Source organism: Lolium perenne, chromosome 4 (genome assembly GCF_019359855.2).
Source record: "Lolium perenne isolate Kyuss_39 chromosome 4, Kyuss_2.0, whole genome shotgun sequence".
Taxonomy (NCBI): Eukaryota; Viridiplantae; Streptophyta; class Magnoliopsida; order Poales; family Poaceae; genus Lolium; species Lolium perenne.
Genome location: NC_067247.2, coordinates 241,494,573 through 241,507,266, shown reverse-complemented (window position 1 = coordinate 241,507,266; position 12,694 = coordinate 241,494,573).

Genomic DNA, 12,694 nt, shown 5'->3' with positions numbered 1-12,694 from the left:
GCATTAAATATGTTTAGTCTTCTAGTGGAACCTTAATTCTGTGGTCTGAAATATGTCACTAATATTGTCATACACAATATAGCTTCAAAGACACTATCGGAACTAGACCAAGTTCTCAAAGAACTCCTCGAATTAAAACATCCTCAGTCACTGTCAAAACAATGACATACTCTGCCTTTGTTTGTAGAATCCGTCACAATATTTAGAACTCATCTAAATCTAGCATAGACAACTTCTAGCTCATTGTGCTACGTTTTAAACAACACTTAGCCTAATTGAGATTGAAATTTTTATTTTTATATGTGACCAAACTAATATCGGTGCAACACCTTACAGCGATTTGTTTGTCATTTCCCATACAAAACTAATATCCTTGGTTCTTCTAAAGCACTCAGGGATATTCTTTACTATTTGATCAATGATCATCACATGAATAATTCTGGTACATGCTCATAACACTTTAGAGCACAGGATATCTGATTGTGTACATATTAATCGTGATCTGGAATCACTCATGTGTTTTTACTCATTGAGTGTCAGATACACTCAAGTCTTGTAAAACCTTCGCATGAAAAGAACACCTTCATTAATATTTCTATATTGAACTACTTCGATATCCATTATATGTACTTTGACTTAAACTTATTATGTGTTTCAATCTATCTTCATAGATCTTGACACTAAGGGTGTGTTTGGTTGAGCTGTGGATTCTGAAAAAGCTGCTGTGAACTGTCAACTGTTGCAAAGCTGCTGTGGACAGTGAACTGTGGATTATCTGGAAGTTGTTTGGTTGTAGCAACTGTGAACTATGGGTTTGGTTAGAAATGTCTGTAATGCCTTTGAGACCCAAAGAGACTGTTTATATTCCAATTGATCGGAAAACATGGATGTGTGCACTAGATGATATGTAAACTGCCAATTTGGGGTAATATTTGTAGTTTTTCCATAATAATCAATACTTATTTATAATATGAATAGAAATTGAACGTCCACAAATAATTATGAAAGATAAAAGCACACAAAAGACAAGGTTCACATAACAATGTTCTCCATCAACATAGATATTCTAGTCCTCTCTCGCCATAAGCAGAGCATCGGCGATCCTACTGGGAATGTCGTTCATGGATTCCTCATTCTCCACTTCCGGTTCGTCATCACCTTGTGTTTGTGGTGCTGCATGTGCTGCTCCAGGTAGATAATCCTCATTTTCATCATACTTATCAAACTCTTGATCACGCAATTTGCTATCACGGATAAAATTGTGCAATGCTATGCAAGCAAAAATGATATGCTTCTGTGTACGAGGTGAAAAACTTGGCATTGCCTTCAATATGCGTCACTTTTGCTTTAAGACTTCAAATGCACGCTCAATTACATTGCGAAGAGACGAATGGAAGAATTTAAATATCTCACCTTACTGGTTATTCAGGTCGTCTAGTGACAGTGGCAATTCTATTCGATATTGTTCCGCTAAAAATTGATAATAACATGAGATATCTTTGTATCTTGCTCGTATAGGGAAACCATTGATAAACTAGTCTCGTTTGTTCTGACCCTTGTAAATACGGATCAGGAGCCAAGTATAAACCTGATCGCTTATAACTAATATCAAGGCAATGGTGTTTCCATGGCTGAGAGAGGGAGTGACCAAAGATGAGGGAGAAGGAATGAAGGATACGTACTGCCTACCTGTCAGGATGAGATCGGGCCTGCCGTGCACTTGACGGAAGAATCAGGCGCGAGGTCAAGATAGACCGAGTGAGCAGCGACAGGTTGGGATCGTACTGATCAGGGACTGGTCGGGGTTGGGTCTGGAATTGGAGCGGACGAACTGGCAGAGACGGGATGGATGCGAGAGGGCTCGCCGCCGGCAGGCTGACCGAGGGGCGGTGCAACCCTAGCGCCTCGCTCTGTTTCTGTTGATGGGCGAGAGGAGGACGACGATTGGGTTGGCTCTATTTCGGAGGATATTGAGCGAAACGGTACGACTTGTTCGATGGCAGTGGGTAATTTTCATCAAAGTCTAGAATCCACCGCGATGAAAGCTACTCTCGGCTCGCTGCGACTTGCTGCGGGATTTGCACCTTCGGTAATCTGGTGCGTTTGGAGAAGCTAGTCCGTAAAAAAATCCTTTGGTTGAGATTCTGCGGTTGTAACCGAGAAGTTGGCTCGGAAAGCTTAACCAAACACAGCCTAAATATGTTTCAGTCCATATCCTTTCATTGAAGTTAATTCTCAATGAAACATTTTTAATCAAGTATATAATTACATCATTTATAACCAACTATATGTCATCTACATAAAGTATTATAAATATGTCTCAGCGCTCCCACTTAATTTCTTGCAAATGCAAGCCTCTTCATCGTCTCTGATGAAATCAAAAACTCTTTGACTATTTCATCTGGTGAAGATTCCAACTCCGCGATACTTACTTAATCCAATTGAAGTTCGTATACCTATCTAGTATTCCACAGGCTAGCAAAACTCTTGGTTGTATCTTGTATACACCTTTAATACACACTTCTGTTAAGTAATGTATTTTGCCATCCTACTAGCATATCTCAAAAAAGAAATATGTAGCGATTACTAGAATAATCCACATAGACTATAAGCATTGCTACGGAAGATCTAATCTTGTCGTAGTCAACTCTTTGAACTTTGTCGTAAACAACTTTTCGACAAGTCGAGCTTCTTCAAGGATATTTCATCCAAGTCCACCAATTTTATAGATCCATTTACTTCCAAAAAGTATTCATCTATCTTGGATTTCATGGTGCATAGCAATTTTAATGAAGTCAGGGCCCATCATAACTTCTTTGTTTGTAGTTGGTTTATTATTGTTCAAAATCAATCATTTGTCCACAAATCATTTATTTGATCACAAAGTAAACCATACCTACAAGGTTCAATATGTACTTTGATCTCCATGGCTAAAACACTTTGTAGTCATGGGAGCCATGATCGTCGTGGCCGCTTCCGGAACCATTTCCGATGCTGCGCTACTCTGATCATTATGCTCAGGTTCATAAACCTTATCAAGTTCTATTGTCCTCCCACTCAAATACTTCGCTAGAAACAATTTCTCGGAAATAAGAAACATTGACAAACACTTTTGTCTTTGTCTCGTGGGAAGAATTCCCAATCAAATCTCTGGGATAACCAACAAAGACATTTATCTGATTTTGGTTGTAAACTTATTTACTTATGCTATGCATACCAAAATTTAAGAAAGGACTATTAGGGTTCATACCCATGCCATAATTCGTATGGTGTCATTTCAACGGATCATGATGATGCTCTATTCAGTGTAAAAGCGGTAGTCACTAAAGCATAATCCACAAAAATATAATGGTGTCATAATATTTTATCTCATCATTAATCCAACAAGGTTTGGATACATCTCTCGGATACTATATCATCATTATGATACTCCAAAAAATGTGAGTTGTAGAACAATTTCATGACTCTCTTAGATGTTCGCTAAAACTCGTAAGTCAAATATTTCCACCATGATCCAATCATAGATATTTGACTTTTCTATTACGATGATTTCCACTTCATGCTGAAATTTATTTGAATCTATTCAAATGTTTCAAACTTCTTCCTTATCGAATATATCCACATATATATACTCAATTTGTTTTTGGAAGTTTTCATGAAGTAGAAGAATCTCCCGCACACAACTATGCCTAGTGAACCACATACATCATCATGTATGTTTTCACTAAGTTAGTTGCCCATTCAACTCTTGGCCTATGAACGGTATTTTAGTCATTCTCTTTTAGAAAAGATTTGCAAGGGCCAAACGATTCAAAAATCAAATGACTCCAAAAATCCATTTGCATGGAGTTCCTTCATGCGTTCTTCTCTAAAATGACCTAAATGGCGGTTCCATAAATAAGTGGAATTCAAATCATTTGCCTTATGGCATTTTAGCGTCAGTGTTATGTATGTGTGTTTCACCATTAAGATTTATAATAACTTATGCATCGTACATGGAGTAATATCATAATTTGGACAACTCATTGCTTTCTTTTGACCAGAGCAAAATAACAATTATTAGGCTCTTTATTATAAATTCTAAAGGCTAGATAGAATGCCAACGACGAAGATAATAACACTTTATTTTTGTTCCAGACGTGCATTTCTATCATATTCCTTGTCAGTAACTTAGGCCATTGTATTCTTGTATTGCGTTGTTTTGTATGACACTTCATACCAACCAATACAGTACAGATACCCAAGAATTTCATTATGTGACCAAACAAGGAATACACCCATAACATGTATATCATTTATATACACATGAGCTAGACTTTCTAGTCTTTTCTTTCTTTCTGCCAAAATATCTTTTGTAGTTTCTCTTTTAGCTTTCCTCATTATTCAGAAAACACTTCATCTTTAATAACTTCTAGGTTTGTTGGTCAAATACCAATAACCTTGAGGTTTTTACTTTGAAGTTGATCATCATATGACAAGTGTTCTAGATTTCACTATTAGTAACTTTGTAATATGATGAACAATTTCACTCATAATTTTATCCATCAATTCATGACGACTTTCTGAGACCATGTCTGTACATGCTAGGCTCATAAAGTTTAACCTTAGTATTCGCATGTGCAAATCTGGCTTGCACCTGTTGTATGCACACGTAGAATCTATAACATCCGATCATCACGAGATGCTTCGAAACGACGAGTCTTAGCAACGGTGCATACTATGGACGATCACTTCATGGATGTGCGAATATCGTTAGTGCCCCAATAGTTGGAGAATTGGGACGCCTTGCGTCTTCAACCTTCGTACATTCCCATAAAACTTATGAGTTTATGTAGTCTCACCAAATTATATTCTATCATCTTGCAATAAGGTCTTAGATATCTCATATATCTCATACCTTGGTTATTTCTGAAAACTAAATTTTCAGCTCCTTACTTTTCAAACAGATTTGAACTTCAAGTTTCACGGAGACAAGATAACTTTACGTAATTGAAACCATAGCTCTTTGAATCAACAATGCGAGGTTTACTAAAAGTTTGCAATAGGACTTAATCAATTCTTGATTCTTTAACAATACGGTACCAATCCGTAAAGTTTCTTGTCAGATTTTAACAGTATTTCTATCTCAATTACAAGACTAGTGCATGGTAGAAAACGGATGCCAATACTACAAAATTAATTCAAAATACTACTCAGACTATGTTCATGATAATTAGTTCATGTTTTAATCTAATTACTTATGAACTCCCACTTAATACAACATCCCTCATGGTTGTTAAGTGGTACACGATCCACATCCACTACACCAAAACCGATCATCACATGAGATGATGTAGCTTCAATGGTTAACATCAACATGTTGATCATATCATCCATATGACTCGTGTTCAACCTTTCGGTTTCCGTTGTCCCGAGGCCATGTCTGTACATGCTAGGCTCGTCAAGCAAACCCAAGTATTCCGCGTGTGCAAACATTGCTTACACCCGTTGTATATGAACGTAGAGTCTATCACATCCGATCATCACGAGATGCTTCGAAACGATGAACTGTGCAACGGTGCATATGAGGGGAGAACACTTTATTATCTTGATATTAATGTGAGGGATCATCTTATAATGCTATCGTCGCATTCTAAGCAAAATAAGATGCATAAAGGATTGACATCACATGCAATTCATATGTGATATGATATGGCCCTTTAGTCTTTGCGCCTTCGATCTTCATCTCCAAAGCACGGACATGATCTCCATCATCAACGGGCATGATCTCCATCATCGTCGATGTAGCGTCAAGGCCCATGGCGCCGTCTTCATGGTTGTTCACCTCATGTAGCAACTATTACAACTACTTTGAAATACTACTTAACATGAAATTCAAAGACAACCATAAGGCTCCTTCCGGTTGCCACAATACAATAATGATCATCTCATATATATTCATCATCACATCATGGCTATATCACATCACCAAACCCTGCAAAAACAAGTTAGACGTCTCTAATTTGGTTTGCATATTTTACGTGCTTTAGAGTTTTCGAGTAAGATCGAATCTACCTATGAACATGAACCACAACGGTGATACTAGTGTTGTCAATAGAAAGAGTAAATTGAATCTTTACTATGGTGGGAGAGACAGACACCCGCAAAGCCATTTATGCAATACAAGTTGCATGTCGAACATGGAGCAAGTCTCATGAACGCGGTCATGTAAAGTTAGCCCGAGCCGCTTCATCCCACCATGCCGCAAGATGCAAAGTACACGAACTAAAGACAACAAAGCATCAACACCCACAAAACCATTGTGTTCTACTCGTGCAACCAATCTATGCATAGACACGGCTCTGATACCACTGATGGGATTCGTAGTATAGAAAAAAAAATTTCCTACCGCAAGAACGAAAACCAAGCCAAGATGCAATCTAGAAGATGGTAGCAACGAGAAGATCATGAGACTAACCCTCGAAGATTTCCAAAGCCTACGAGATTAGATCTCGTTGTTGTTGTTGTAGTCGATCACTTGCCGCTTTCGAAAGCGCGTAGAAGATCTTGACGGTGCCACAGTCGGGCAGCACCTCCGTACTCGATCACACGATCCATGTTGATGACGACGTCATTCTACCTGTTCCAGCGGGCAGCGGAAGTAGTAGATCCTCCTTGGAATCCCGCCAGCACAACGGCGTGGTGGCGGTGGTGGTGGAGAAATCCTGCAGGGCTTCGCCGTAGGCGTGCAAGAGGGAGGAGGAGGAAGGGGCGGATAGGGTTTGGGGAGAGGGGGCAAGGGATGCGACTTGTGCACCTCTTGGGGCTCCCCTTGCCCTCCTTTTATAGGTGGAAAAGGTCCTTGGGTCGTCCAAGACCTGCCCCCAAAGTTTGGGAGAGTTCCGGTAGGTTTCTATCAGCCGAAACCTTAAGTGTGTCACCCTACGGTTCGTGAACTATGCAGACATGGTCGAGACTCTTCTCCGACCAATAACCAATAGCGGGATCTGGAGATCCATAATAGCTCCCACATATTCAACGATAACTTAGTGATCGATTGAACCATTTACATATGATATCGATTCCTTTTGTCACGCGATATTTTACTTGTCTGAGGTTTGATCATCGGTATTTCTATACCTCGTTCAACCTCGTCTCCGACAAGTACTCTTTACTCGTACCGTGGTATGTCATCTCTTATGAACCATTCATATGCTTGCAAGCTAATTAGACAACATTCCACCGAGAGGGCACAGAGTATATCTATCCGTCATCGGGATGGACAAAATCCCACTCTTGATCCATATGCCTCAACTCATACTTTCCGAATACTTAATCCCACCTTTATAACCACCCATTTACGCAGTGGCATTTGATGTAATCAAAGTACCCTTCCAGCATAAGTGATTTACATGATCTCATGGTCGAAGGACTAGGTAACTATGTATCGAAAGCTTATAGCAAATGAACTTAATGACGTGATCTTATGCTACGCTTAATTGGGTGTGTCCATTACATCATTCATCAATGACATAACCTTGTTATTAATAACATCCAATATTCATGATCGCGAAACCATGATCATCTATTAATCAACTAGCTAGTTATACAAGAGGCTTACTAGGGACTCCTTGTTGTTCACATAACACACATGTATCAATGTTTTGGTTAATACAATTATAGCATGGTATGCAAACTTTTATCATAAACACAAAGATATATTATAATAACCATTTTATTATTGCCTCTTGGGCATATCTCCAACAGTCTCCCACTTGTACTAGAGTCAATAATCTAGTTTACATTTATAAAGATATAACACCTTGGCCTTCTGGTGCTTTATCATGTTTTCCTTACGGGAGAGGTTTTAGTCAACGAATCTGACATGCTCGGAAACGTATGTATTTTGCAATTCATTTGCGTCTTCACGCATCACTCATTTTCCAAATGAGTTGGCATTAAATATGTTTGGTCTTCTGGTGGAACCTTAATTCCGCGGTCTGAAATATGTCACTAATATTGTCATACACAATATAGCTTCAAAGTTCTGACACTATCGGAACTACACCAAGTTCTCAAAGAACTCCTCGACTTAAAACATCCTCAGTCACTGTCAAAACAATGACATACTCTGCCTTCATTTGTAGAATCCGTCAAAATATTTAGAACTCATCTAAATCTAGCATAGACAACTTCTAGATCATTGTGCTACCTTTTAAACAACACTTAGCCTAATTGAGATTGAAATTTTTATTTTTATATGTGAACAAACTAATATCGGTGCAACACCTTACAACGATTTGTTTGTCATTTCCCATACAAAACTAATATCCTTGGTTCTTATAAAGCACTGGGATATTCTTTACTGTTTGATCAATGATCATCACATGAATCATTCTGGTACATGCTCATAACACTTTAGAGCACAGGATATCTGATTGTGTACATATTAATCGTGATCTGAAATCACTCATGTGTTTTTACTCATTGAGTGTCAGATACATTCAAGTCTTGTAAAACCTTCGCATGAAAAAACACCTTCTTTAATATTTCTATATTGAACTACTTCAATATCCATTATATGTACTTTGACTTAAAATTATTATGTGTTTCAATCTATCTTCATAGATCTTGACACTAAATATGTTTCAATCCATATCCTTTCACTGAAGTTAATTCTCAATGAAACCTTTTATTCACATCAAGTATATAATTACATCACTTATAATCAACGATATGTTGTCTACATAAAGTATTATAAATATGTCTCAGCGCTTCCACTTAATTTCTTGCAAATGCAAGCATCTTCATCGTTTCTGATGAAATCAAAAAACTCTTTGACTATTTCATCTGGTGAAGATTCCAACTCCGCGATACTTACTTCATCCAATTGAAGTTCGTATACCTATCTAGTATTCCACGGACTAGCAAAACTCTTGGTTATACCTTGTATACACCTTTAATACACACTTCTGTTAAGTAATGTATTTTGCCATCCTACTAGCATATCTCATAAAAGAAATATGTAGCGATTACTAGAATAATTCACATAGACTATAAGCATTGCTACGGAAGATCTAATCTTATTGTAGTCAACCTTTTGAACTTTGTCGTAAACATCTTTTCAACAAGTTGAGCTTTTTCAAGGATATTTCATCCAAGTCTATCAATTTTATAGATCCATTTACTTTCAAAAAGTATTCATCTATCTTGGATTTCATGGCATATAGCCATTTTAACGGAGTTAGGGCCCATCATAACTTCTTTGTTTGTAGTTGGTTTATCATTGTTCAAAATCAATTCTTTGTCCACAAATCATTTATTTGATCACAAAGTAAACCGTACCTACAAGGTTCAATAAGTACTTCGATCTCCCTTTGTAGTCATGGGAGCCATGATTGTCGTGGCCGCTTCCAGAACCAATTCCGATGCTGTGCTACTCTGATCATTATGCTCAGGTTTATAAACCTTATCAAGTTATATTGTCCTCCCACTCAAATACTTTGCTAGAAACAATTTCTCGGAAATAAGAAACATTGACAAACACTTTTGACTTTGTCTCCATAGTGGAAAGAATTCCTAATTAATTCTTTGGGATAACCAACAAAGACATTCATCCGATTTTGGTTGTAAAATTATTTACTTATGCTATGCATACCAAAATTTAAGAAAAGACTATTAGGGTTCATACCCATGCCATAACTCGTATGATGTCATTTCAACGGATCATGATGATGCTCTATTTAGTGTAAAAGCAGTAGTCTCTAAAGCATAATCCACAAAAATATAATGGCATCAATATTTTATCTCATCATTGATCCAACAAGGTTTGGATACATCTCTCGGATACTCCATCATTACTATGATACTCCAAGAAACGTGAGTTGTAGAACAATTTCATAACTCTCTTAGATGTTCGCTAAAACTCGTAATTCAAATATTTCCACCATGATCCAATCATAGATATTTGATTTTTCTATTACGATGATTTCCACTTCATGCTGAAATTTATTTGAATCCATTCAAATGTTTCAAACTTCTTCCTTATTGAATATATCCACACATATATACTCAATTCATTGTTGGAAGTTTTCATGAAGTAGAAGAATCTCCCGCACACAACTATGCCCAGTGAACCACATACATCATCATGTATTTTTCCACTAAGTTAGTTGCCCGTTCAACTCTTGGCCTATGAACGGTATTTTAGTCATTCTCTTTAGAAAATATTTGCAAGCGCCAAACGATTCAAAAATCAAATGACTCCAAAAATCCATTTGCAGGGAGTTCCTTCATGCGTTCCTTTCTAACATGACCTAAATGGCGGTTCCACAAATAAGTGGAATTCAAATCATTTGCCTTATGGCATTTTAGCGTCAATATTATGTATGTGTGATTCAACATTAAGATTTATAATAACCTATCCATCGTACATGGAGTAATGTCATAATTTGAACAACTCATTGTTTTTATTTGACCAGAGCAAAATAACAATTATTAAGTTCTTTATTATAAATTCTAAGGGCTAGGTAGAATGCCAACGACAAACATAATAACACTTTATTATGTTCCAGACGTGCATTATTACCATATTCCTTATCAGTCACTTAGGCCATTGTATTCTTGTATTGCGTTGTTTTGTATGACACTTCATACCAACCAATATGTTACAAATACCCAAGAATTTCATTGTGTGACCAAACTAGGAATACAACCATAACATGTATATCATTTATATACACCTGAGCTGGACTTTCTAGTCTTTTCTTTTTTTTCTGCCAAAATATCTTTTGTAGTTTCTCTTTTAGTTTTCCTCATTCTCAGAAAACACTTCACCTTCAATAACTTCTAGGCTTGTTGGTCAAATACCAATAACCTTGAGGTTCTTACTTTGAAGTTGATCATCATATGACAAGTGTTTCAGATTTCACTATTAGTAACTTTTTAATATGATGAACAGTTTCACTCATAATTTTATCCACCAAATCATGATGACTTTCCGAGACCATGTCTGTACATGCTAGGCTCGTAAAGTTTAACCTTAGTATTCGCATGTGCAAATCTGGCTTGCACCCGTTGTATGCACACGTAGAATCTATAACACCCGATCATCACGAGATGCTTCGAAACGACGAGTCTTAGCAACGGTGCATACTAAGGACGATCAATTCATGGATATGCGAATATCGTTAGTGCCCCAATAGTTGGAGGATTGGGACGCCTGGCGTCTTCAACCTTTATACATTCCCATAAAACTTATGAGTTTATGTAGTCTCACCAAATTATATTCTATCATCTTGCAATAAGGTCTTAGATATCACATATATCTCATACCTTGATTATTTCTGAAAACTAAATTTTCAGCTCCTTACTTTTCAAACAGATTTGAACTTCAAGTTTTCACGGAGACAAGATAACTTTAGGTACTAATTGAAACCGTAGCTCTTTGAATCAACAATGTGAGGTTTACTAAAAGTTTGCAATAGGACTTAATTATTTCTTTATTCTCTAACAATACGGTACCAGTCGTAAAGTTTCTTGTCAGATTTTAACATTATTTCTATCTCAATTACAAGACTAGCGCTTGGTAGAAAAACGGATGCCAATACTACAAATTAATTCAAAATACTACTTAGACTATGTTTATGATAATTAGTTCATTTTTTAATCTAATTACTAATGAACTCGCACTTAATACAACATCCCTCATAGTTGTTAAGTGGTACATGATCCACATCCACTACACCAAAAACGATCATCACGTGAGGTGATGTAGTTTCAGTGGTTAACATCAACATGTTGATCATATCATCCATATGACTCGTGTTCAACCTTTCGGTTTCCGTTGTCCCGAGGCCATGTCTGTACATGCTAGGCTCGTCAAGCAAACCCAAGTATTCCGCATGTGCAACATGGCTTACACCCGTTCTATATGAACGTAGAGTCTATCACATCCGATCATCACGAGATGCTTCGAAACGACGAATTTGTTGCAACGGTGCATACGAGGGGAGAACACTTTATTATCTTGATATTAAAGTGAGGGATCATCTTATAATGCTACCGTCGCGTTCTAAGCAAAATAAGATGCATAAAGGATTAACATCACATGCAATTCATATGTGATATGATATGGCCATTTAGTCTTTGCGCCTTTGATCTTCATCTCCAAAGCACGGACATGATATCCATCATCAACGGGCATGATCTCCATCATCGTCGGTGTAGCGTCAAGGTCCATGACGCCGTCTTCATGGTTGTTCACCTCATGTAGCAACTATTACAACTACTTTGAAATACTACTCAACATGAAATTTAAAGACAACCATAAGGCTCCTGCCGGTTGCCACAATACAATAATGATCATCTCATACATATTCATCATCACATCATGGCCATATCACATCACCAAACCCTGCAAAAACAAGTTAGATGTCTCTAATTTGGTTTGCATATTTTGCGTGGTTTAGGGTTTTCGAGTAAGATCCAATCTACCTACGAACATGAACCACAACGGTGATACTAGTGTTGTCAATAGAAATATTAAATTGAATCTTCACTATGGTGGGAGAGATAGATACCCGCAAAGCCACTTATGCAATACAAGTTGCATGTCGAACGTGGATCAAGTCTCATGAACGCGGTCATGTAAAGTTAGCCCGAGCCGCTTCATCCCACCATGCCGCAAGATGCAAAGTACACGAACTAAAGACAA